This window comes from Temnothorax curvispinosus, unplaced genomic scaffold (assembly GCF_003070985.1).
Source record: "Temnothorax curvispinosus isolate PA1 unplaced genomic scaffold, ASM307098v1 QBEX01009010.1, whole genome shotgun sequence".
NCBI classification, from domain to species: Eukaryota; Metazoa; Arthropoda; class Insecta; order Hymenoptera; family Formicidae; genus Temnothorax; species Temnothorax curvispinosus.
The window spans coordinates 269,374-292,471 of NW_020218790.1; the positions used below are offsets into that span (position 1 = coordinate 269,374).

At 40.1% G+C, this 23,098-nt stretch overlaps 1 protein-coding gene across 5 annotated transcripts in view; it reads right to left on the reverse strand.

Annotated features, from left to right (window-relative positions):
* LOC112458587 (ecdysone-induced protein 74EF) overlaps positions 1-23,098 on the reverse strand; it is a 187,510-nt gene that overhangs the window by 155,348 nt on the left and 9,064 nt on the right. For 4 of the 5 annotated variants that reach the window (XM_025022298.1, XM_025022300.1, XM_025022299.1 and 1 more), the window contains exon 1: positions 14,972-16,066. The exons of the other annotated variant lie outside the window; for it this stretch is intronic. The gene's annotated coding sequence lies outside the window, so the exon portion shown is untranslated. Of the gene's footprint in view, positions 1-14,971; positions 16,067-23,098 lie in introns of those variants that run through there. 5 annotated transcript variants of the gene reach the window in all.

Consider the following 23,098-nt stretch of genomic DNA (forward strand, 5'->3'; position numbering starts at 1 on the left):
GTCGCGCCGTTCCACCGTGACTAAACTCACGGTCCGCGACTGGTTTTTCCCTTCTAGCGCTCGTCGCCCTCGTAAATGTCTCTTTCACTCCCTCCCACCCTCGAGGCAACACGAGGCGGAATGCGCGCGTTGTCGAGAATAAGAAAGTTTCGATGTCGATTACGGTACCGGGTCGGTGCCCGCCAGAAAACCGCGGCACGACGTACATGATTAACCCCGTCAGCGATGTTGCTTATCAGCGGGAAGAGATCGATATTTCTCGCGAGTTGATCTCACGACTGCGATTGCAAATATAAACATTCTACTTTGGAAACTGTTAATCGATATAGTTTTACACCTAGCAATGTTTCGGAATAGTTGATCGCGAAGTCGTCAAAAATATTGGCTTTTAACGATCGAGGGTGATATAGAGATTTGTAGTTTATATAATATATATATAATATATTATAGAATTAAGTGTAACTTTTTTTATCTTTGATTATCGATAATTATTTTTTTTATTTAATTGGAAAAAATTACGTAAAATTGCAGTAAAATTCGAGATGTAACAGTGTATAGTGTTTTATGTGTACATTGATACATATAGATTGTATGTTAAATGCGCAGCTTGTCCTAAGCATGGAGCACTTTCTCTTTAGTGCAAATACTAAAGGCCAATCTCAGAAGGATGCTGGTTGTTTCATGGTCGTAGCATCGGTTATTAACATATACTAGATAACAGCTTTTGCGTACTTCCTTTCGTCCATCTAGCACGCTGATAAAAATGTCGAGGTCGCGAGGATTTTTAAATTATAAATAGTTACAACTCCAAAAGTTTTCATAAATTAAGGATCGAGAGCACAAATTATACAAAATAAATCGCGTCCTTCGTTTAATGTCAAGTTGACTTTTCTTCAGCAGAATTTTAACTTTAGAGTTAATTAAAGCGATATAAAAAGGTCGATTTCATTAAACTTTAATACCAACAAGTCTGGAAAAGATACTAACGCCGTGTGTAATTTAAGGTTGATTCACTACGCGTATTTACCCACGGGCATTGCGCATTATCGCCGAGACTCGCGTCGAAATGACACGTAGTGCGCCACGTTACGCCGCTCCTCTTCCGTAATTACAACTCGCAGCACCATTAATTTTCGTATCGTTTCCCCCCTTACTCGCGTGAAAGAGGAAGAGTAGAGCGTTATCCCCAGACTCAACACGGAGTATCTCGCGTACGAAGCCGCGGCGTGCGGCGTTTCCTCGTCGCTCGCGGCCGTTGTTCCAGCTAATCGCTCTAAAATCATAATTTTTCCGCTCGCGAAATCGCGCGCCTTCGCTTCTGCGCCGCGGAAAAGTGCATCTCGTCGGGGCACGGTGAAAGCACGAACCACCTCCCACCCCCTTGCCCTCTAGATCACGAATGGCCAGGGGAACGAACGCGCACTCCCGGGGGGCCCTCTCACTTTCGCTCTCCGGAGAAAGTCCAGCCGCCCCGTCGTCGTCGTCGCGGTCCCCCGTCTCCCCCTTTCATCCTCCCCCATACTTCGTGGGACCCCCCTCGCGTCTCCAGCTCTGCAAAAGAGCTCTGCTTGCGATCGCACTCGCCTTGACGACCAGAACCCAGAACTACGGTGCACGCTGTTGCGAACTCCCCTCGTCCTCCTCGCCCGCTCCTCCCAATCTCCCGCCGCCCCCCGTCCCGTACCCGCGACTGTTGTGCACTTCTTCTGCGGTGTGCTCTCGCGATCCGACAAGGGGTTAATGAACTCCTAGAGCAAACCATAACCTTAGCCGGAGCCCTCAGAGAGGCGCGGGAATCTCGCTACCGACGACAGACGGACGGGTTTCGCAGCATGCATTTATAATCGAATTAGTGCTTTTTTTTTACAAACGCGTTAAGTCACATTTGATTTAATTCGCCTTTTCACATGATTTCATGACAATGATTTCTTGAAGGATAATCATTAAAATCCGTCGTGGTATTGCAATATATAGCAATCTATCTTTCATTTAAAAAAAATCAGATGTAGTCCAACTAATAAAAAGAAAATAATTATCTATGTACAAAGGTTGCCTTCTAGGAAGTTAATTTACCATTTCTGGATTCTTAAACCGTAAAGTTTTCGACTTTGGACTTTGACTTAAGATCATGTTTATATTTTGCAGTCATTGGATCCAAAAATCTTCACATTCTCAATGTTCGAATTTTATTACAATCTTAGAAACGCGTCGATGTTGTTGACTCTCGAGGATACGTGCGGCACATTTCGTATTTCGTATGGCGGAAAGTAAACGGTGCCGGATTACAACGCGAGAACGATCGCGCGTATCAAGGGAAAGTATCTCAGAAACACGTGCGATTATCATACGATGTTCGCGGTCGGACTCCAAATGGGGCCTTTCGGCGGAAAGCACACGCGGCGACGCTTTTACAAAACGGCGTCGTTAAGAGAGATGCGAGTGAGATACACGAGTAAGATTCGTGGACGGGGACCTTGGCGCGCATTGTTCGTGTGCGATAATTGGCTACGGTTTTGTATGCGTGCTCCTTCGACAGACAGAATAGTTTATCTCTCGTACGTCTCTTTCTCTATCGAACTGACTCGCGCTATCTCTCTCTCTCTCTCTCTGTCCCTCTCTTTCTCTCTCTTTCTCTCTCTTTCTCTCTCTTCTCTTGCACTAGAAGCGATAGACTATAGTGGTAGAACGTCGGTCCAGGGCCGACGAGCGAGCGCCTTGGAGGCGTAATGACGATCATAGAAACTCTCGAGGCCGACCCACGAGATCCGGAGTTTCGCGAAAGCAAGACAGAAAATTCGTAGAGAGACAGATAAATATGGGATGTTTCAAAATCACAACAGATTTCTACTGGACGAATTAAAAAATAGTTATATATATCTAATGATTACGATAATTAGGAAAATATTTGTTCTCGCAAAAGACATCGGCCAGTTGAATATCGACATCATGCGAATAACAAAGCCAAATCTCTCGATTTTGACTGGATCCCTTATCAGAAGTGCAAGTTTCAAAATATTTAATGACGAAGATTACTAACATAAGTAATTTGCGATAAATAAGAGAAAGTCTTTGTTAAGATAAGATCAATTCTAAATTGCAAATCCGTATGGAAAAAAGAGAAACATCTGTCCTGTACATATGTATATTGGTATCATATCGAGCGATCATAGATGTATAAATAATTTGAATTACTATTCAATATATAATTAAACAAATTTATATTAAAATTATGATTTCTCTCGGCATTGTCTTCATTTTTAAATTTTCCTTGAAACCATACTCAAAAATAAAAAAATTACATTAATACGTCTTTATACATGTTTATAAAAATAAATGCCTGTTTTACATATGTTGTAGATTATTCAATTTTTGACATTAATTATTCCATATAATTTCTAATATTGCCAATATATATTATATAAATGCGGGTTATGACAATATATTAAAAAATCAAATATTTTGCATAAAATTAACAAAATTCTCTCACCAAAGGATAATAAAAGATTTTAGATAAAATTAACTAACTCGAGTTATTAAAAATTAGCAAATTATGGAAGAGATTTTTTAAATTTAATTAAAAGATATTGCCTTCACCTAGGTTCAGAAATCCTGTCTCTGTGCGATCGTAAACTACAGTTTACATAAGAATCCATATCATTAATTCAAAAAAGTGAATCTGTCGGCTTCGAGTAACACTCGCGCGAATCGTGACACGTCGTTTTCGCGACTGGTGGAAAAGCGTGTCGCGATAACTATGGGGAGGTCACTACGGCGAGATTAATCGGGCCGATAGGCAGCGGCGCGGAAAATTTTAAATCATGTTGTCCTCGGAATTCGCGCGATAATGGGCATTATCGCGTGTGCTATGGACCAACGGAATGCATCGCTCGTGAGCGATGTCGCGGACTGCATCCTTCGACGTCTTTTACGTCGAAGAAATCCCTCCGCGAATGATACGCTCGTCGTGCAATGCACGTAACGACGTTACGCGAGATAAAATCTCGAATTACTGTGTATATTCGCGATAACGAGTACGTCGCGTGCACGACGCACGCGTTTTAACGATGCAATTATGGTCCACCGAGTATCACCGAGTTTTCGTTTTGCCGAAGAAAACGAAACGAGCACACCGTCTCTTTCGTCGAATAAAAAAAATTAACTTACAGTCTACGTCATAACGGATAATATATATGGACAGAGCGTGCGAACGTGGCATAGTTCAAAACCTTTGTTTTAACGTAATAATAACAAATCGACAGAAGGATGCAAAAACAATTCGCTTGCAAAAGATTTCAAATTACGTCACACACTCTGCATAGATTAGAAACTTTTTATAGATTTAATAGATCTATGACGCGAATTATTCAGTAAGGCCTTGATGGAAAACGGCTTTTCTCGTTTCCCCCGCCCGAAGTATCGCGGCATGAGAGAACACAACTGCATTACGATTACGAATTAGGATCCGAGTAACGGAACTCATCCCCGTCAGCTTCAATTCCCAACGTGTAATCGCCATGCAATCTCAATCTCCCTGACGCACAGTCTCTCCGACACGAACTTACACTCCGCGAAGTGTTGAAAATAACCACTCCAACGCCCCTGACGAGATGAGAATGTTGAGTTCACCGCGAATAGTGCGTTAGCTGTTGCGACTTCGCACTTCCTACTCGAGGCTCGTACCGCTCGTACGCACACTCGCGCGAGCGCACGCATCTCCCCGCCGCGCTCATCGCACGCACGTGCGGATTTGTGCGTACGTGTGTGCGAGACTAACAACAATAATAAGGTTGAGTCATGCGCGTCAGAGACCTTCGCAAACAGAAGAAGGGCCTTGGTCCGTGCCCCGGGCAAGGCGAGGATCTCCGTCGTGATTACTCGAACGTGTGCGGCCTCCTTCTCGAGAATTCAACGTCCTTTTTCGGAATTATGAGGCGTCTCTGAAAATTTGTGGACCACCATCGACGATACCATGTAGTCCCTTCCGTCTTTAAGTAACAAAAGAGATACGCGAAAACTAGCTTCGCAAGAATTATTAAAAAATTAAAAATCGAAAGTAAACAGTAACAAAATTATACTAAGACATTCAAAATATCAATTAAATTTAAAGAAATAAAAGAGAAAGTACTTAAAATTTAAAATTAATTAAATGTTGTAAATTAAAAGTCAACAGTTTATTTGCCAGATATATATTTTAATTATAATTTTTCCACGAGGTGTCGACTTCATATCAAATTGTTAAAGTTAGTTTTTCCCCAGGAGAGAATCTTGATGAAAAAAGAGACGCGCAGGAGGCACGCGTAAAGAAATCAGTAATCACGCCCGGCTGGAAGCCAAGGGTCGCCATCTGGTAAAATCCGTGGCTTGGAATTCGCCTGGTTTTTGTCTTTCGTGGAGCATTACTCAGTGCGAGTGGCCATCGTCGCCTTGCCCTTGTATATAGTTTGTGACAAATGCTTTTGCGAGAACGCATTCGTTTTGTTTGCAATTCGCAAACGCGTTGCGCGTATGGAATGCATCAAAAGCTGTGATATAGAAAAGCTCCAAGTTTCTATAAAGAATCTAATCGAAAATAAGTTCATGATTTCTTAAAAGCCATGTAGATATTCCCATCATAAGCAAAAAACATATTAAATGCAATATAAAATAAATTATTTCAACTATTAAATACTATAATAATCCTCCTTGTGCTTTAGACAATCAACGTTAAAAACTCACAATCAGATTATTCTGATCGTCGAAAAATATTGCACGGCGAGTAACCCGGAGTGGATTTAACGATCGCGCGAGAGGAATTGCTTTTCATCGTTATATTATTTTGAATACCTATGCGCACAATCGGATCGTACGCTTAATCACTATGACAAAGCAAGCGACTTCCTTGAAGGCGACGGTCGCTTTTCAATGCGTTCGATGAGAGGGGGGGGGCTTCAATAACGGCGATGCCGTAAGGACGCATTTTACAATCCGCGTCTCCTCGACGGAGGCTGACAACGCCGTGCGTTGAAATCCGCCGCCAGTCATGTTCCCCGACTGGTCAACAGTCTGGAATGGACGAGACTAACGTCGACTAGAGCGTTACATATACATACAGCAGATCGACTCGCCACATTGTATCCCCCTACCATTCGAGATGAAACTTGAAAGTGAATTACTCGACTACGCAATTTCGAATTTCGGAGATGTATAATCAATAATAGCATCTTATGATTAATTATACCTTATTATCAAAGAATGGATTTACAAGGGGATAAAATGTGGCGATTCGTTTCGCACAGTGGAACACATGCAGTGCTCTAAAGTCAAGATGGTGTTTTTCGTAAAAAGATCGTATGAGATTTCAGTATCGCTCGAGGGGAGATAGAATCATCGAAGGTCGTTGACGTCAGCCATTGCGCTCTGAGTAATGCAATAATGAAAACGCGCAACGCGAGAAATTAGGCGAAGCAATGCGCCTTGGAAAATTCCTGCTCAACAAGCACGTGACAAGCATGTGGAAATATCTTAATGCACGTTCCGACTATGGAGTTTTGGAAAGACTGCACTTCCGGACAGTAAGCTTGAAAACACAATGGGATCCAGCTGACTCCAATTAGTGCCTGGTTTCCGCATTTATTTTTACTTTTGATGACAGAAGTGAAAAATTTGTTAAAGAATAATTTGTATATTTGAAAACAGAATAAAACTGTTAGTAACTATAATAAAGTAAAGAGAAATATTTGGGTTTATTGTACTTGCCCGTTTTAAAATTACATAAAACCGAATTCAATTAATCTCATCCGTGATTCAAAATTATAATCATGTGTCTTGTAGAGAAAAAAAAATGCAAAAATTTGAAACGCGTTCTGTATTCAACATGTTTTGAAGAAAATGCTTATTGTTAGGTCGCACACGACAACCGAAATTAATGATCACGATAGAAATATATTTACATGTTGATACTGCGCGAAAAATTCTAATGAAGGCTAATGAGAATGTAACGGCGTTGATGACGCAAAACGCACTCGCAATTACTCAGGAATGCGATTAGATGCTGTTAATTCTTCGATATGGTGAATAAAACTATGCGAAATTATAATTGTTCAAACTTTCTTTTCGTTGTCATCCACAATTATAGAATCATGTATCGACGCGATCCTGCGTTTAGGAATGTGGCGAGAAAGAGAGCAGACGCCGACAAATTCAATTATCACCAACCGCAGGGAGTCCGTAAGCGGGAGCATCGATTAATATCACGATAAACGTCAGCGGCTCCGAAATCCTATGATTGATCAATCCTAGGATCTTGCCCAAGCGCCGCGCCGTCCACATCGTGAAATCGCATCGATTAGATGAGACGACTCTGATTCATCGATCCGCGAGAGCTAATCAATAACAGCCTTGCGGCTGTCGAATCGATTGATCGTTTATCGTACGGCGCATTTGTCTCGTGAGAATATCGGTAATGTAAAAAGTACATTAGAAGCCTAAATATATCATGCTTCTCTCTCCCTGCACAAATACACCTCGACGTCTTATCGAAAGATAAAATCCAATAGAGTTGTTCGAATGGCACTTACTGATAAAATATATCAAATTTACCCAAGCACGGATCGACATTTCGTTTCAAGAAGTTGACTGTATTATATTGTACTGTTGAGTGTAACTAATATTATATTTAATATAATTCCTAACAAATTTAAAAATTATATATCTCGATTGTATAATACTTATTAAAGTCTTCTATATTCTATTTGAACGCTTTTAGCTTAAGATGATCAAAATGTATTCGAAATGTAGATATATGCATGTTCTTTACCCTTTTAATTTATGGCGAAACTTTACTCCGAGTAATAAACGCGAATATCGAACATCTTTTTTTTCCGCGTGTCTTTTGCATATCCCTAGTACGAGATGACGATTGACGATATTGCAACCGGTTTTGGATCAAGGATCAATGGTCCATGCGATTCTTTCGTGAGCGTTGATGTTTCGAAGCAAGCACAAGACCGATTAACGACCCTAACCTAATTAGTCAACGGCAGTGAGAGAAGAGGAACGAGGAAGAGAGACGGATAAAAGGATGAATGTACTCGCACAAACACGAAACAGTCGGTTGAACTGAAATATACGCAATTCTCTTTCCGAAGCAGAAATAAGAGTCAGTGATTATTATTTGGTGAATATTTCACAGACATTCTATAAATACACACCAATCGAAAATATTATCATTCATATAGTAGTTAACTAAAGCAATAAAAATGTAATAAAAAGTCACCATAAAAATGATTATATTTTGCTACGATATTCGCAGAATAATCATTCGTGGAATAATCAAGCGAAATCTCTCTTTCCTCTTGTTTTATAATAAGAAATATAAACAAAAAAGAGAAAAACTCGTCTGGTTGAAAATGAGGTACCTACTAATTGAGGCCCAAAGCATGTATAATATAATATACAAAGGTTAAATACATCCTAATCGGGGTCTCATTACTAGCGAAATTAAGGTCCAATTAAGAACTTCTCGAAAGCCACATATGGGAGTATTTATTTTCGTTTATCTTCCGCGACCAGTAATGATCGGTAAGGGGATAAATCACTTGTATAATTTCCCCCTTGCGACCAATTAAGTCATTAAAAAGATAATTATAACATATAGAATTTTAGTTACAATTATTTTTATTGTCTGAAAGACATTGAACACGGATTTTCTCTCTGATAGAGTTCGATATTAATTCTAATCTCTTTGGAAATTAGATTTTGAAAAATGCAAAGAAGATTTATTATCAAAATTGTTTTATTTATAGTAAAATGTTTTAAACATGATTGTGTTAATAATGATTGTGTAACAAAGCCTTTTTAACGTTCAACATTTTTTTGAACATGAGCGAGCGCATTTCTCGCAAACGAGAAGATGGCATAGCTAATATTGGTGTAGCGTCCTTCTGAGTTCGCGGCAGCCTTCTGCCTTCATTGCACCGCGACTTCTCGCGCACTGACAGTGACATTACATATTCATTCCGTACATCGTTCCACGATATATCGCAATCTGACGTCACACCCCGCGGCAGAGATTTTCGCGTATTATTGTTTTTTTACAGTCAAACCCAAAGCTTGACTAATGCTTGACTGCACCATTAAATTCGTGTCAATGTTATCCGCGCACTAACGATCTGCCGTTACCTTCGTTTCTCTTAGCGACTACTACGTATCGATCCCGCCTATATCGTACTTTATGCCCATTGTCCATGGAAACGCCAATTTGAATGATGATTGATTATTATAAATAAGGCCGTGATGCGCATTTTATATACTACTACGCGAACAAGAATGCGTCAATTAGGTACGACTCTACTTATATTTTTACTCTCTCAATCGATCATACGTTCATTAGCTACTTCGTACTCAACTGAATATTAATGAAAATGTCGAGTCGTTCTTGTTTTATTTTTCTAATTTAAAAGCTTTTATATAAATGTGGGTATTTCCAGGTTGAGAAACATTGCTGATGTAAATGAATGGGGCTTTAATAAACGCGCGGAAAACGACACGCTCGTTCGAAAAATGAAAGACCGCATTTATCATCCAAACGCGTGATGCGCGTTTCATTCATTAGCCTCGAACTTGCTTTCGCAAATATTTTTACTGTGACGATGACGGGTGGTGTTTACTCCGAGTGTTTCAAAATCTACCGGCATCTTTAGCGCGAAACTCACATGATCGCGCATGTTGCGCCGTTTCAAAGGTAAACCGCTCCAAGGTAAGCTAAAAGTCAGCCGTGGCTGCAATTGTTTAATCGGTCGCAACAAAAACACTCAATTCAGCAATTTTACGCGTCTTGCGTGCAGCGTGATATTCAACAAACACGGAGTGAGGAACGTCACGAGGAAGTACGTGTTCCCATAATCTCGAGCCTCGAACAAAACATGATCGTCAAATGCTCGCTAATAAAAATACCAAATCTAAAAGGTTTATTATTGTATAATTGAGCAATTTATATGAGAAAGTATAGACATGCAAAAATATACATATCAAGAATATAAATCGTACTTGAACGATGGGAAGGATATTCATACATCCTTGGAAAAAGATATACCTCGAAAGTTTCTCATTCTTTTCTACTGTAATGAACGTTTTTGACAAATTGCTCAATATTAATATTTTATGACAGAAATTTTTTAATTAATATAACGTGAAACTTGGGCGTATCTTTAAATTAATTTACCGTGTCATGATGGAATTATAGCAGCAAGGAAAAAAAATAATTGTGTTTACACTCAAACTTTTACCAAATCACTATCTACATACGTGCATACATTTCCATATATTTTACATTTAGATGTTATGTAAAAATTTCGTCAGTGCACAGAAAAGACCTTTCTGAGGACTTATAGGCTATAATAAATTATCGTTCTATTGCATATCTATCTATGTGAATTCTATCTTATCTATGTGAATTTTATTTTATCTTCGACAAAGCCGAACATCTTTTTAGGCGTAGACAAACGAAACGTATCGTTCACAAGTTCGCCCTTTCGACAACAATCCCCGCTTTTACAGCTTGCGTTAGCAGGAACAACGTTGTAATAGCAAAAGTTAAATCCCCTCTTCTTGCGATACACAAGACCGCCAAAATGAGATCAGGCCGATGCAAAAACTTTCTCCGGTCGGTCCGTGCACCGGTCCTTGACCATGACCGCGTTTCCCATGGTCCCCGGGGCGGCCCGCGCAGGGCGACCGCTTCGCGCCGCACCGCACCGCACCGCCCCGTACCACGCCGACGATTGCGTCACGCGCGCGCAGGGCACACGGCGCCCTGTGCACGCGCGCGCGTGCGATTACGTCTAGTCGGCCGCCCCCCCTCTGCCCGAGGAAGATAGGTTCACGCGGTCGGCAGGTAGCAGCGGATATTCAGCGAAGGTGGAGAACGATAGAAGAAGGGAGAGGGGGAGCATTGGGAAAGGAGGGACTCTGAACCCGCGATGTACTCGAGAGTCAAGGCCCCGGCCCAATTCGGGTTCGTAGACCCGTGGAGGATAGGTCACACGTCACACGCACACGTACTTAGGCAAGCGTGCACATACGAACATCCTCGCTCGCGCCCTGCCTCCTTTCGCACTTCGCCTTCGTAAGGTCATTTACTTTTACCAGCAGCCTTCCTCAAGGTTCGCTCGCGCCTCTCCGACCACGCGTCCTTACGTCTTCGAGGATCGAGCAGGCAGGTGCGTCGAACGGATGGCCCATATATTCCGCAGGCCGGTTTTCCAAAATACCCTCGCGCACAATCGTGTCGGTTAATCCTCGATTCTTAAAAGCACAATTTTAATTTTATTGAAGAACTGCCCATGGAATTTTCCTAAATCTCTCATACGTGTCTATTTTTGCATTCGTTCCTCGCGAAAGCGCAATTGTAATGACAGCTTGACAGATTCCCTACATTACGTATTTCATCGGTAAAGCGAGATGTTAAATAAAACTACCTACTGACTGCGACGTATTGTCAACCACGTGCAACGCTTCAAGGTTAAGCAAGCGTTGCCGCTGACGAAAATCACGACTCACGGTCGAAAAATAATCGTTCGACGATTGATGACAAACACGAAAATAATTTTCGTCCGCGTCGCGTATAGGTACTATATTACGATCATACGGAACGTAAACATAGACGTAGCCAGATGCGCGATTGATGAGATTAATCAATAGAAATAATATAGAAATGACGAAGACTGAGCTTATATCATTATGTAACTTATACGAAAGAGAATGGGAATTTTCTAGCCATTCGTTAGTAACATTTCAGTATCAGCTCAGCAGAAAAATAAGAAAAATAACAAATATCGAAGCGAATTAATATTATGTGTAATTGTTTCTTTGACAAAAATTTTTGTGAATGTTTAAACTTGTAACAATATATAACTGAAATAATAAATAATGTTTACTCCATATGTTTATTCTATATCGCAATATTCATTCATTGCAATATCCTGTTCCCAAAATTATATATACAAATAAAATACATCCGTGCCACATATTTTACCGTAAATTTATCATCGACGAAATGCAAGAGAAATGAGATAAACTCCTCACACATGCAAGAGAATATACAGAATATAAGATATGGCGCGTAGTTCCAATTCGACTTCTATTCGCGAAGGTAAACACACGATGATACACGTGGTGCGGTTGTTCAGGGACATGGCATGACGATTTGCTACTAACGTATACGAGGAAATATACCTTGCGAGCGCTGTCATTAACTATCAATGCTTTCCGCGGCCGAGCAAGCGCGTGAACGCGGAATAGGATTTGTGAGCGATCGGACTCGATGATAGTTAAACATTCACCCGGCGTCGGGTCTTTCAGGGTCGTCCGTGCGTACGATGCGTGCACCTTGCTGCCAAGATATATATATATATATATAAAGATGAAAATATACGCGGCGACAAAACAATGAGTCTGTTTCGATTGCGATCGCTGATTTTCCGGAAGAGAAAAAGAAACGCCGGACTTTGTGGAAGAAAAAAAGGATAAATTATGAAAAGATTGTGTTCAAACTGGTGAAGAAACCCATTTCGAAAAAATATATAACTTTCTATATAAATGTCCGGTAAAGAAAGTTTTTCTAAGTAAGATTTAACGAAGTTTTCAAAATCGAGATTCTTAAACGAGAAACAACGAAAGAAGCTTTTAAATATTTTTTCAAATCTTTTATTAACATTTTCAGACTTTCAATTTTTTTATTCCCATCAAATGAGTTTTTACCGGTTTTTGCTTTTGCTGCATTTTACTGCTTTGCAATTCTCTCCCATATTCAGAACTTTGGGAATGATTTTACACAAGCCAATATTTAATCTTCCGGAGTCGACCGTGACGGTGCGTCCACATGGTCGCAAGGACTCTCGCATGTATACGGGGCCCTTATGGTGCGCGCCGCGCGCCGCGCGCCGTCGTAATATTTATCGAACGTATACATCGGTTTTGGCCCTCGGCCCTGGGCGCCACGAAGGTCGCCACGTAATCGCTCAAGGAACGAGAGAGTGTGAGGACTGAGAGAGTAGAACAGAGAATGTGTATTACATTGCCCGTACTAACGCACAACTAACGCAATAATTATGTAACGGATTAAAATTCCTTTAAAACGATCTTTACCAATAACAGATGGAACTTATCGTTGCTCTGAGTTGTAATAACGTAATAAAAAATTACGTCATTATTGCAACATGAAGGCGACATGCAAAAGCGTTCTCCTTTCACGAAATAACGATAATCAAAACAGTATTTTTCTTCAAACTGATATGAGTCTTCATCTTCACGAATTAAGTTTGATGCTCTGATTATCTGGTAAAAAAGAAATTTTTTCAATTTACCCAATTTACCAATATAGCAAACTTATAAAATTTTAAGTAATTCTATAAATTTTCTAAATTAACTGTTGAAATAAAAAAAAGATGAGTGTATCCCAATTTATTATGAACCTCTTAACTATAACAAAGAGCATACGAGTTTTCTGCGTTTAAGCCAACCGCAAACGCCGCAAGCAAACCGAGAAGGGGGGATCGCTTGAGGGCCGAAAGTTGGCCTAGGCTGAAAATACTTGTATAAAATATAGTTTGCGACGTTGCGTCTCGAGCACGAAAATCGCGCGAGCGGATGCGCGAGAGTTCCGTGAGTTCTCGTCGTTCATGCGGGGATTTATACCACATTTTTTAATTTAAATATAATTCAAGTATATATTTACTAGTTACCCGGGACAAAACATCGATCGCGCCGACGAAATAAATGTATGTACAACCAAGTCAATTCCGGTGATTTCTACGTAAATCAGTTTTTTTTTATTTTGCAACGTGCCGATACATAAAGCTCGCAATCACTTCCTCGATTGTATGCGATTATCAGCGGATAAAAGAGTCGTTTATTTTCGCGAGCAAGCCTCGTGGCCGTTTGCTTTTCACTCGGCTTCAGTAAAAGCTTATTAAGTAACGCATGGTCCGATCGTTCGATCGCCTCGTCGGGTCGCCTCTAAATCGCCGCGACCGGCCTTCTTTTGCTATTCCGCGGCGTGCCTACAAGCGCAACGCGCGTGTCCCACGCACGCGAGCGGCGCGTCTCGCGTGGGCGAAGAACCGTCGCTTTTTAACTGTCACGGCCACTCGCGCAGCTTAAACTTTTGTCCGAGGATACGAATTCTGAGGGCCGTTGGCCGGCAGCTACGATTCCTTAATGAACGAATCATTTGAAAAGCGCCTCGATTCTTTAGCTTTAATTACTCTGTTTTGTAATTTGGATAAAGTTATTACGATAAGCTGAATTTTTATATTAAATGGCCTTACATTTTATGTTAATAATATAAGATAAGCGTAGATTCGTAAGGATCGTCTTTTAAATACTCGCAACCTGATTTAAAAAGTATTTAATCTATATTTTTTATTATAAAAAAGAGAAGAACCTCATGTGTAAGTTCGACTTTATTAAGTATTGTGCCTAAGACTGGATAATAAGTATTGTTAGCAATTGCCCAATCATTAAATTTTAGTGACAAATTCCCTAATTTAAAGTCAATTTGCCTTTAAACATTATCAAAAAATACCAAGTTTCCAAATATCAAAATTTCCAAGATATAATAATATACGAAGCACTGTGAATAAAAGATAAAAAACAACAATAAAAGAAGCTGAAAATAAAAGCTAAAACTTTAAGTTCAAATTCCTTTATTGACATTTAACGTGAAATTTTTACAAAATGTCACTAAACTCTCTGTTTTCCGCTTTTCCTATACAACGTTAACGTTATAATTCAGTTCTCCAAATTAAAATCTTATCAAAGTAAAGGTCAACTAAAATTAGCGCGAATTCGCAATTTACCTTTACAAAGCTTGGTTCACGAAAAAAAAAATTTAATCGCACGTAACTCGAAAATTATCGGTGTCTGGACATTTTTCCTAACTTTGTGTCAAAATTACTTGACATAAAACCTAAACGCTAAAGAAGCCCCTTACCTGCCGTTTCGTTTTGCTACACGCGGAACTCAGGAAGAAGGAAGTGAAGCACCAACGTCTCCGGGGCCTGTTTCCCGACACCTGATTCCTTCCGCACTCACTGCACCCACCGAGGCAACATTCCCTTCCTCGCTCCGTGAGTCTTCCCACCCTCGCGACGATTTTTTCTTCCGATGCGCGCCGATCCGCCGCGATTATTTACTAAGCGCGAATTGCGACAGTCCACGTGACTTGCATCACGCGCGTGCACGATGCACACACGCGGCCACAGGGGCACCTATACGCACGTACGAACGCACGTTTTCTGTCTCTCTTTATATCTCTTTCGATGTTTCACCAAAAAGGAGCAACGACACTATCGTTTACGGATCTCGACTCTTGAAAAGATCACGTGAATCGAAAAAATTCCGTATGACACTCCGACGAACGGTATCACGTGCTTCTAAAAATAACACGGAGTACGAAAAGTTCGATAATACAACAGCCGTCAATGGAGCTCAATCTCTTAAAATGTTTTAAATCACCGAAAATGGAAGAAAAAACTAAAGTTTACTTCGATCGAATGGTCGAGGTGCGAGTGATTTGGTCCAAGTTAAACACTGTTACACGCGTGCCTCCTAAAAGTATGACAGTCCAAGGAAACTTCTCACTCTCTTCTGTCACCTTTCTTCGCCTCGATATGTCTAATACTAAGTGAGTTTGCACGGCGATCACGTATCTCTGAATTCTACCACTAAAGCTGCTTTATCCCGTACCATATTCCGCACAAATGCTAATTGATCCTACACGTGTCCCTGGTCAAACTTGGAGATAACACATTCACCGACAGTTTCTTTCAACTCTTCCTCCCTCGTTCTCCTTACGCCGCTCTCGCGGAGCGCGTAAATAGGCGAAACCGTTCTTTTGCTCTCTTATCTCTTTCGCACTACTTTTCTGTTATTTTTTTTCGACGATGAAGAAGAGCACGATCCTTAGGCGCCGCGTGTTACGAGACGCGCACCAGAGAGAGAGGACAAGACAGGAGCCTCGGTCGAGGAGCGCGCGCGCGGAACACTGAGCGCGAGGTAGCGCGACGCGCGAACGGCGAGTCTCGGTTCTCGGTTTGCCTAGCCTAGCCTAGCCTAGCCGCCACTATTACTAAACGCCGCTATCCTAGGTTAGACACGCTCGCGACACTCTCCCTCTCTCTTTCTCTCGCCCGCGTCCGCTCGTCCGTTCGTCCTCCGTCGCTCCCCGCTACCCGCAGCCACCTCGCCGTCTCCGTCACCACCACCGCGAGCTGCTCCGGCTCTCTCGCTCCCACCACCTCTCGCGCGCACGATGAATACGCTGCGCTGCGCTGCGCGCGCGATTCCGATACGGCGGAGGGGCGGGAGGGAGCGGAGAGACGAGGAGGAAGGAGAGAATCGTAAGGCCATAGCCACGGCCATCGAGTCCGCGCGCGCTATATACACACGTGCGACAGCACAACACGCGTGCGTGTGTGGGTGTGTTGGTGTGTGGGTGCGCGACGCGGGCACGTCGGCACGAGCCGAGTGGCGACCGTTCGATTCCGCGCATCGAAAATCACATATATATCCATCCTTCGTTTTTCTTGCCGTCTAATTACTTAATGCCTTCGTTAGTCCAACGAAATGCGTGCTCACGGCTGCCTCGCTATCAAGGCTACGGCCAAATCTCAATGTTCTTAGTTACCATATCAATACGCTCATGCATATTCCGATGTAGAAAGTCGGAAACTGAGAAAACAACGATATGTTCGACAAAAAAAATCGCCCTGAAAATCGAATTAATCGATGAAATTACGGTTAGATGAAGGCTGCAATCCGATATTCACTGTCAGTACTGAAAATCTATTTTTCTTTTTAAATATTTTACGTCATGTATACTATAGATTTTCAGCACTGACAGTTGCTGATAGTAAATATCAAAATGTAGCCATAATAGTACGCGGAAATTCCGAGATATAATCGTTCAGCCTTATCGCGACAGTTTCGTAATTAAGTTGTAATAATCTTGCCATTAGTCGCGTTTTTACGTGACACTGGTATTATTTTCGTCGCGCGAGAGAGACCGACAGGCAGGGCAGGCGCGGCATTCGCGATGACGCATTCCTATCAATCCTATCCCAAAAAGCGTGCCAGAAGCACACGAAACACGTGCGCTGGGTTTTCGCGTGTCGCCCGCGAAAGGGTATTCCGCGTATGTAAAATACGTTCTATATTTCGACTAGATAACGTGCGCATAACGCATGACGTGGCACACAACCACACGTAGCTTCGTGAGCCTGTGTACGAGAATGCACCCGGCGCGGCGTAACGCAAGAAGACGTGCCTGACATGTGTTTTCGCCATCTAAACCGTCGTCTTTTTTTATGACAACAACTTTCGATTCACGTTTGTCCGAGCTGTTCGTTTCGAAAGTATCGTAAAACAGAGATTCCGAGATACGGACCAGATACAGATCGAGAAATATCTTGAAAACGGACTCCGGATTAATTCGTTTGCCATTTGTGGTGGACTTTATGTAGCGATTTAAAGTGCATTCAAAAGTCTCGTGCGTTTTACCCTTGCATTGTTTGCGACGAGTTAAATAATGCGACAGCTACATTCGGCTTTTAAAGAAAGACAGAAAGAGAGATTTACATATATCTGGTATTTTTGTCGACAAATTTTGCTATTTTGCAAATTCACGTTGAAATATTCAATTTCCTGTACGTCGTTTTTGCAAGTTGCATGACACGTTTTCCAATTTTTTTTTTGCAAAAACGCAGCAGCAAGAAACAACGATTGTTTTGGAATTAGGAAATTCTCATGGCTACGCAGCGCGACGCTATCAACTCGTTATCACATATCGCTAATAATACGATGCGTCTGTGAACGTTAGATTAAAGAGTAATTAATGATCGTTTGTAGTCACGCCGACGTTCATGACGTATGACGCGATTTGCTGATTTTTACCGGACTCGACGTCTAATGCGCATTGCCGCTAGACGGTTTTTCATTTAAAAAGGATATTTAAAACAATAGAAATGTCAGTTTGAATTGTTTCAAGATGAAAAGATAATCCTAACATGATGTTTATGTAATAAAAAAGTTGTTCGTCTTTTAAAGTAACATAGAGAATTGAAAACAAAATAGATAGCCTCTATGTCTATTACTGTCACTTATCTATTTGCGTATAAATATATTTTAAGATTCAAAGATTTATATTATTATTAATAACGAAACTTGAATGGTTGCTTTATTAATTAAAGTTTATATTATATTAAATTATTTTCGTAACACAGGTTACAATTCCATATAGAAAAAAAAAAATTTACGTACTTTAAGAGTTTCAATCCCAACATGGACTCACTTGATAGTTTTTACGTAAAAGCCCCATACTCAAATATAATTTATAAAATTATTTCCGCTCCGTCCTATTAGTTGTCACTCATCGTCGTCTAATACTTATTACTTGATCCGCCACAGAGTGAACTCTTATCTGTATATTGCCACATCATCACCAAGGCGGAATATCTTTGTTATAAGAAGTCAAATAAACCAATGCCGATCTGCTGAATGACGTTCATTTCCAATACCGTCATCCACGAATGTCAGCAAAATCATTCTCCACAAGCGCTCATCAAACAATATATTTTCATGACAATTGATATTTAATTTACTTATTCGTATATCGTGCCAAATTTTTCGAATCGCAATTTACCAACTACAAAAGTTTATCGCGTGCAGTCTCGCGCGCAGAGCCAAGTAGCCTCGCAACGTAGGACTTAGGGCTAAGGGTAAAACAAGTGGTGACACTCAATGTTTGGCCGGACAGACCGCCTCGGCGCTATTAGTGCGACGTTCACTGCGCAGGTGGCCGACGCGATTGCCACGGATGGCGGAGCGGATTCGCGAGACTTTCTAACGAAAGTGCAAGTGTTTTCTTTCAACCGGCTGCCGCGATTGCTGCGTAACCGTTCTCGTCTCGCGACTTTCGCGTGTTTTCCGCGGTTTCCCGCCGAGGTCGTCGAACGCTTCCGGCTTGTTTGTCGGCTGCGCTTCGATTTTCGCGATTGCGCGCGTTTTTGCGTGTCGATAGTTAAGTTCCTCGAATCTCAACATCACAAAGCTGTCGCAAGACAGAAGGAGCTTAATATATAATTGATTAATTAATCAATATCTGCACAAATTTGCAAGCCTTTAGATTAGATACTAAAATCTTATTAAAATAAAAGTTTTAAAGTAACTACAAAATGAATGAGATTTTTGTTATGTATTTTCTCTGAACCTTTTAGTTCTGTGAAAGCTTTCCGTTTTTTAAGCATTAATTGCTTGGAAATTCTAACGTCTTGGATTTTCGCAAAGAATTACGAAGGGCGAAGGATTAAGAAATGGATCGAGTTACACATGGTATGGCAAAAAAAAGCCAAACCTTCTCAAGATCCTTGCAGTTTACATATATTATACGGAGGACAAATGTGTTCCATGAGGGGCGTTACATCCACTCGGTTTAGGAAGTCCCTGATCGGCCTTCGCGATGATTTGGGGAACGAAGCTTTCTAAGATCCGAGTCGAAAAGAACACGAGAGCGGACGCCCGCGGCGTTCGACCAAGGCCCAAGAGCCGGCTTCGCCGTGACATAAATATTCGGGGGCCCGCTCTCGGCGGTCGAAAGAGCTGAACTTGAGAACGCGTGAAAAAGGGGAGAGAAGGGAGACGTGAGTAGTACTCGTAATCGTACGGTCGGTGGCAATGTGCGACCCTGAGAGAGCAAATTCGCCGTCATCCTCGAGAGACGAGACACTTCCTTTCGTCTATTTTTAAGAACACACCGTCAGCGTCGCGCTTGTCCGAACGCGGAGTATAATCCGTCACTCTCGTCGGTGACGTAATCAATCCAAAGATGAGTACTACTAAACCAAAATTTCAGGTGGCAAAATTTATTGCTTGATATATTATATATAATAATTATAAACACAATTTTCAAGTTTAAAATGAGAGACAATTAACCTAAAAATGTTTATTAATCTACATCTATGTTCCTTTATCTGTTGATATCGTTTAAAATCCAGTTTCATAATTTACTGTTTTAATTTTCTTGTACTATTAAAATATACATACTAAATAATTAAGATTTACTTAATTAAATTGTTTACTCAACTGAATTAAATTATGATATTATTATTAATTTAGAAATTATAATTATCTTTTGTTATGTTAGTTTTAATTTACTTAATCTTTGATAAAAATATAAAATCGATAAAAATATATAAATATCGAAAAGATTGAGAGAAAATTTCGCACGATCTCGAACAGATGTTGTGTAAATACCAAAATACTATAAATGCCAAAATTTGAATTAGCGCGAAAATAAAACTGGTTGACGATTCGAAACGACAATTTTATGCTCAATCGCGTACGCATATTCTATACATATCAATAATAAAAACTTGGCGAAATGAATTCGCTCGTTACTCTCGCACGAGAGATTCATTGTCCAACACGAAAAAATGATGCAACCATTTTTTCCGGCACAAAGGCACACGCAATTTAACTCCGTCGTTAAACTCGCAAGCTGTAAATTTATAATTTACATTTGACTATTTCAACGTGAAATAACTTAATGTCCTTCATAGACAATGTTTTATAGGTATCCAATGAAACACCTTCTCCTTCAAAGCAGTTATAAAGTGCAATAAAATTTAGCATAAAACTCAACTTCAGTACAAATTTCTTTACGACAAAACATAGAGACAAAACTTTAAAAATTGTTAATTATATTTTAAGTAATAATTTACGTCGTTTAACATGAACGACGAGCAACGATAAACAATTAATTGACGAGTTTACTAAAAAATATCTGTCTTGAAATAAATACTATAATAAGATTACAAACTTAAATCTAAATATTGGCAGAGAAAAGTTCATCTATATAACTTATTTCTTTATAAAATTAATCATCTACCTACGCAAAAAAATATGTGCAGAATGAGACTTTAGTCTCCGCAAAAAAATTTCAAATTTTTTATCTACCTGTCACTTTCAAACTCGGCCCTGATATTAGGATTTGCAATGACCGAATAGCGAGCGTTTCTTTATTGCTCTCTCGTCGTTCCACGCGACGTGACAAACGGAGCTGACGCATAGAGAATCGTGCGACCTGATAATGCAGTTTACGCTAGTATTAAACCCCACGGCACGCCCGAACCACATGTACTTAAGTGCACACGACTGTATTCGCGAAGCGTTTCATCGCGCATCACCCGCGAGCGAGACACGAACTTTCACTGCGAGTGCACATTCGTCTCTCCTCTCTCCGCTAGCTCTGCCATAAATTCGGTAACTTCCACGCCCCCTCATGCCTCTGTCCTCCTTCGACCCGATAATTATTTATACGCGATATGTATCGCGTGACGCGGCAGAAAAGAAGTAAAAGCTTATAATTTATGTATAACACAGGAGAAAAATGGATAAAATTTGCACAGAAAAATAACGGGAGTCCTTTTGATCTCAAAAATAAAATTTTAAAGAAATATATATAATCTACTTGACAAATCTGTAAAACGTGAATTTTTTCACCATAAATCTATGTATCAAAAGTAAAAAGAGATGCACGAGGCTTCGCAACAACACACGAATCGTGAGGTGTACGCTTTTACGTGCAAAACTCGATCGTACTCTCCCTTTTCACCTGGCCAGGTGACAAGACTCCGATGCTATCGGGGAGAAACGTCGTAGATCCGGCAATATGTTAGCTTCGGTGATTAAAAACCAATGAAAAGTCGTTATCGCGTCACGGATAAACGAAGTCGTAAACGCGATACGAGCCTAGCTTGATTCTAATGGTTCATACATGCCTCACCCATAAATGTTTTCATAAGAAATGTATTCTACATGTACTAACGACTGTTAAATGCGTCAATCGCGCGAAGAGCTATTTATTTTGACAATTATTATAAGTAAAACTTTAATAATGTTACAACTGTTTTCATTACATTATATCGTCCGTATTTATACCTGAAAAATTTTCATAAGATCATATCTATCTAAATCTATATGATTAGACATTCTATGTGGAAATTATTCTTGTTCAGAAATTGTACAAAATTTACGTACATATATATTTCAAAATGTATGTGTTAATAATTTATTCCAAGATTTCTGTTGAAACATATATAAGAAGAATGGGTAATTATACGACGATATAATAAGCGACGAAAGCTTTCCGCACTTCGCGTGACTTAAATCAATTCTTTAGCAGCGTGCAGGGAAGAAGTCATAACGGTTCGACGCTGCGAGAATATCTAAATATAACAGGCAACTAATAAAAATAACACGGATTCTAGCATGGTGTAAAGCGATATTAAGTATTATTACTGTAGGCGGGTACACAACTATATACTGTATCATTTCCATTTTTCTGTTGCAACGGAACAACTTAAACCTTTTGAATCATTGACACCGTTTCATGCAAAAAAACGGTTCGTTATCTTCTTATATTAAATACGAGTAACTAAACATGGGTTCGTAAAGTTTCTTTCGGAAGACAAAACGACATTTCACCGTGATGTTTTAAATCTAGAATTCTTTGGAAAGAGAGAGAGAGAAGTGCCAAATCTTCATACATTACATCGAAATTCTGAAACCATTACTTCAACGATTTTATATTAATATGATTCGTGATAATCCGCGCCAAAATAAAAACATCCGATCATAAATTGAACGATCACAATATATTTACAAAACTTGCCCTCAATCCTTTCAATGTCCATATACATATTCATCCAGATGTTGCTTAAATATTTTCAATAAAATTCAATATCGTTAAATAAAAGACTGCCAAAGACTGAATAAATTAAAACTAACAAAAATAAAGATATTTGCGACAATAAATTAAACATAAATATAAACTATGCTAATCTTGATTATTTGCATATGTATATATGTATAGTGTTTCTTTAACCTTTTTATTTTAATTTATAATTTAGCTTTGCCACTATATAAAGAAACTCGCGCTTCGGTTGTAATTTCCACATCGATAGTCAAACACGTGAGAAGCATAATTCAAAGAACTGCAATGCACGATTACTTGATTACTTTACTTGTTTATAAAACAAATGTTAAGGAGTAATGTAATTTA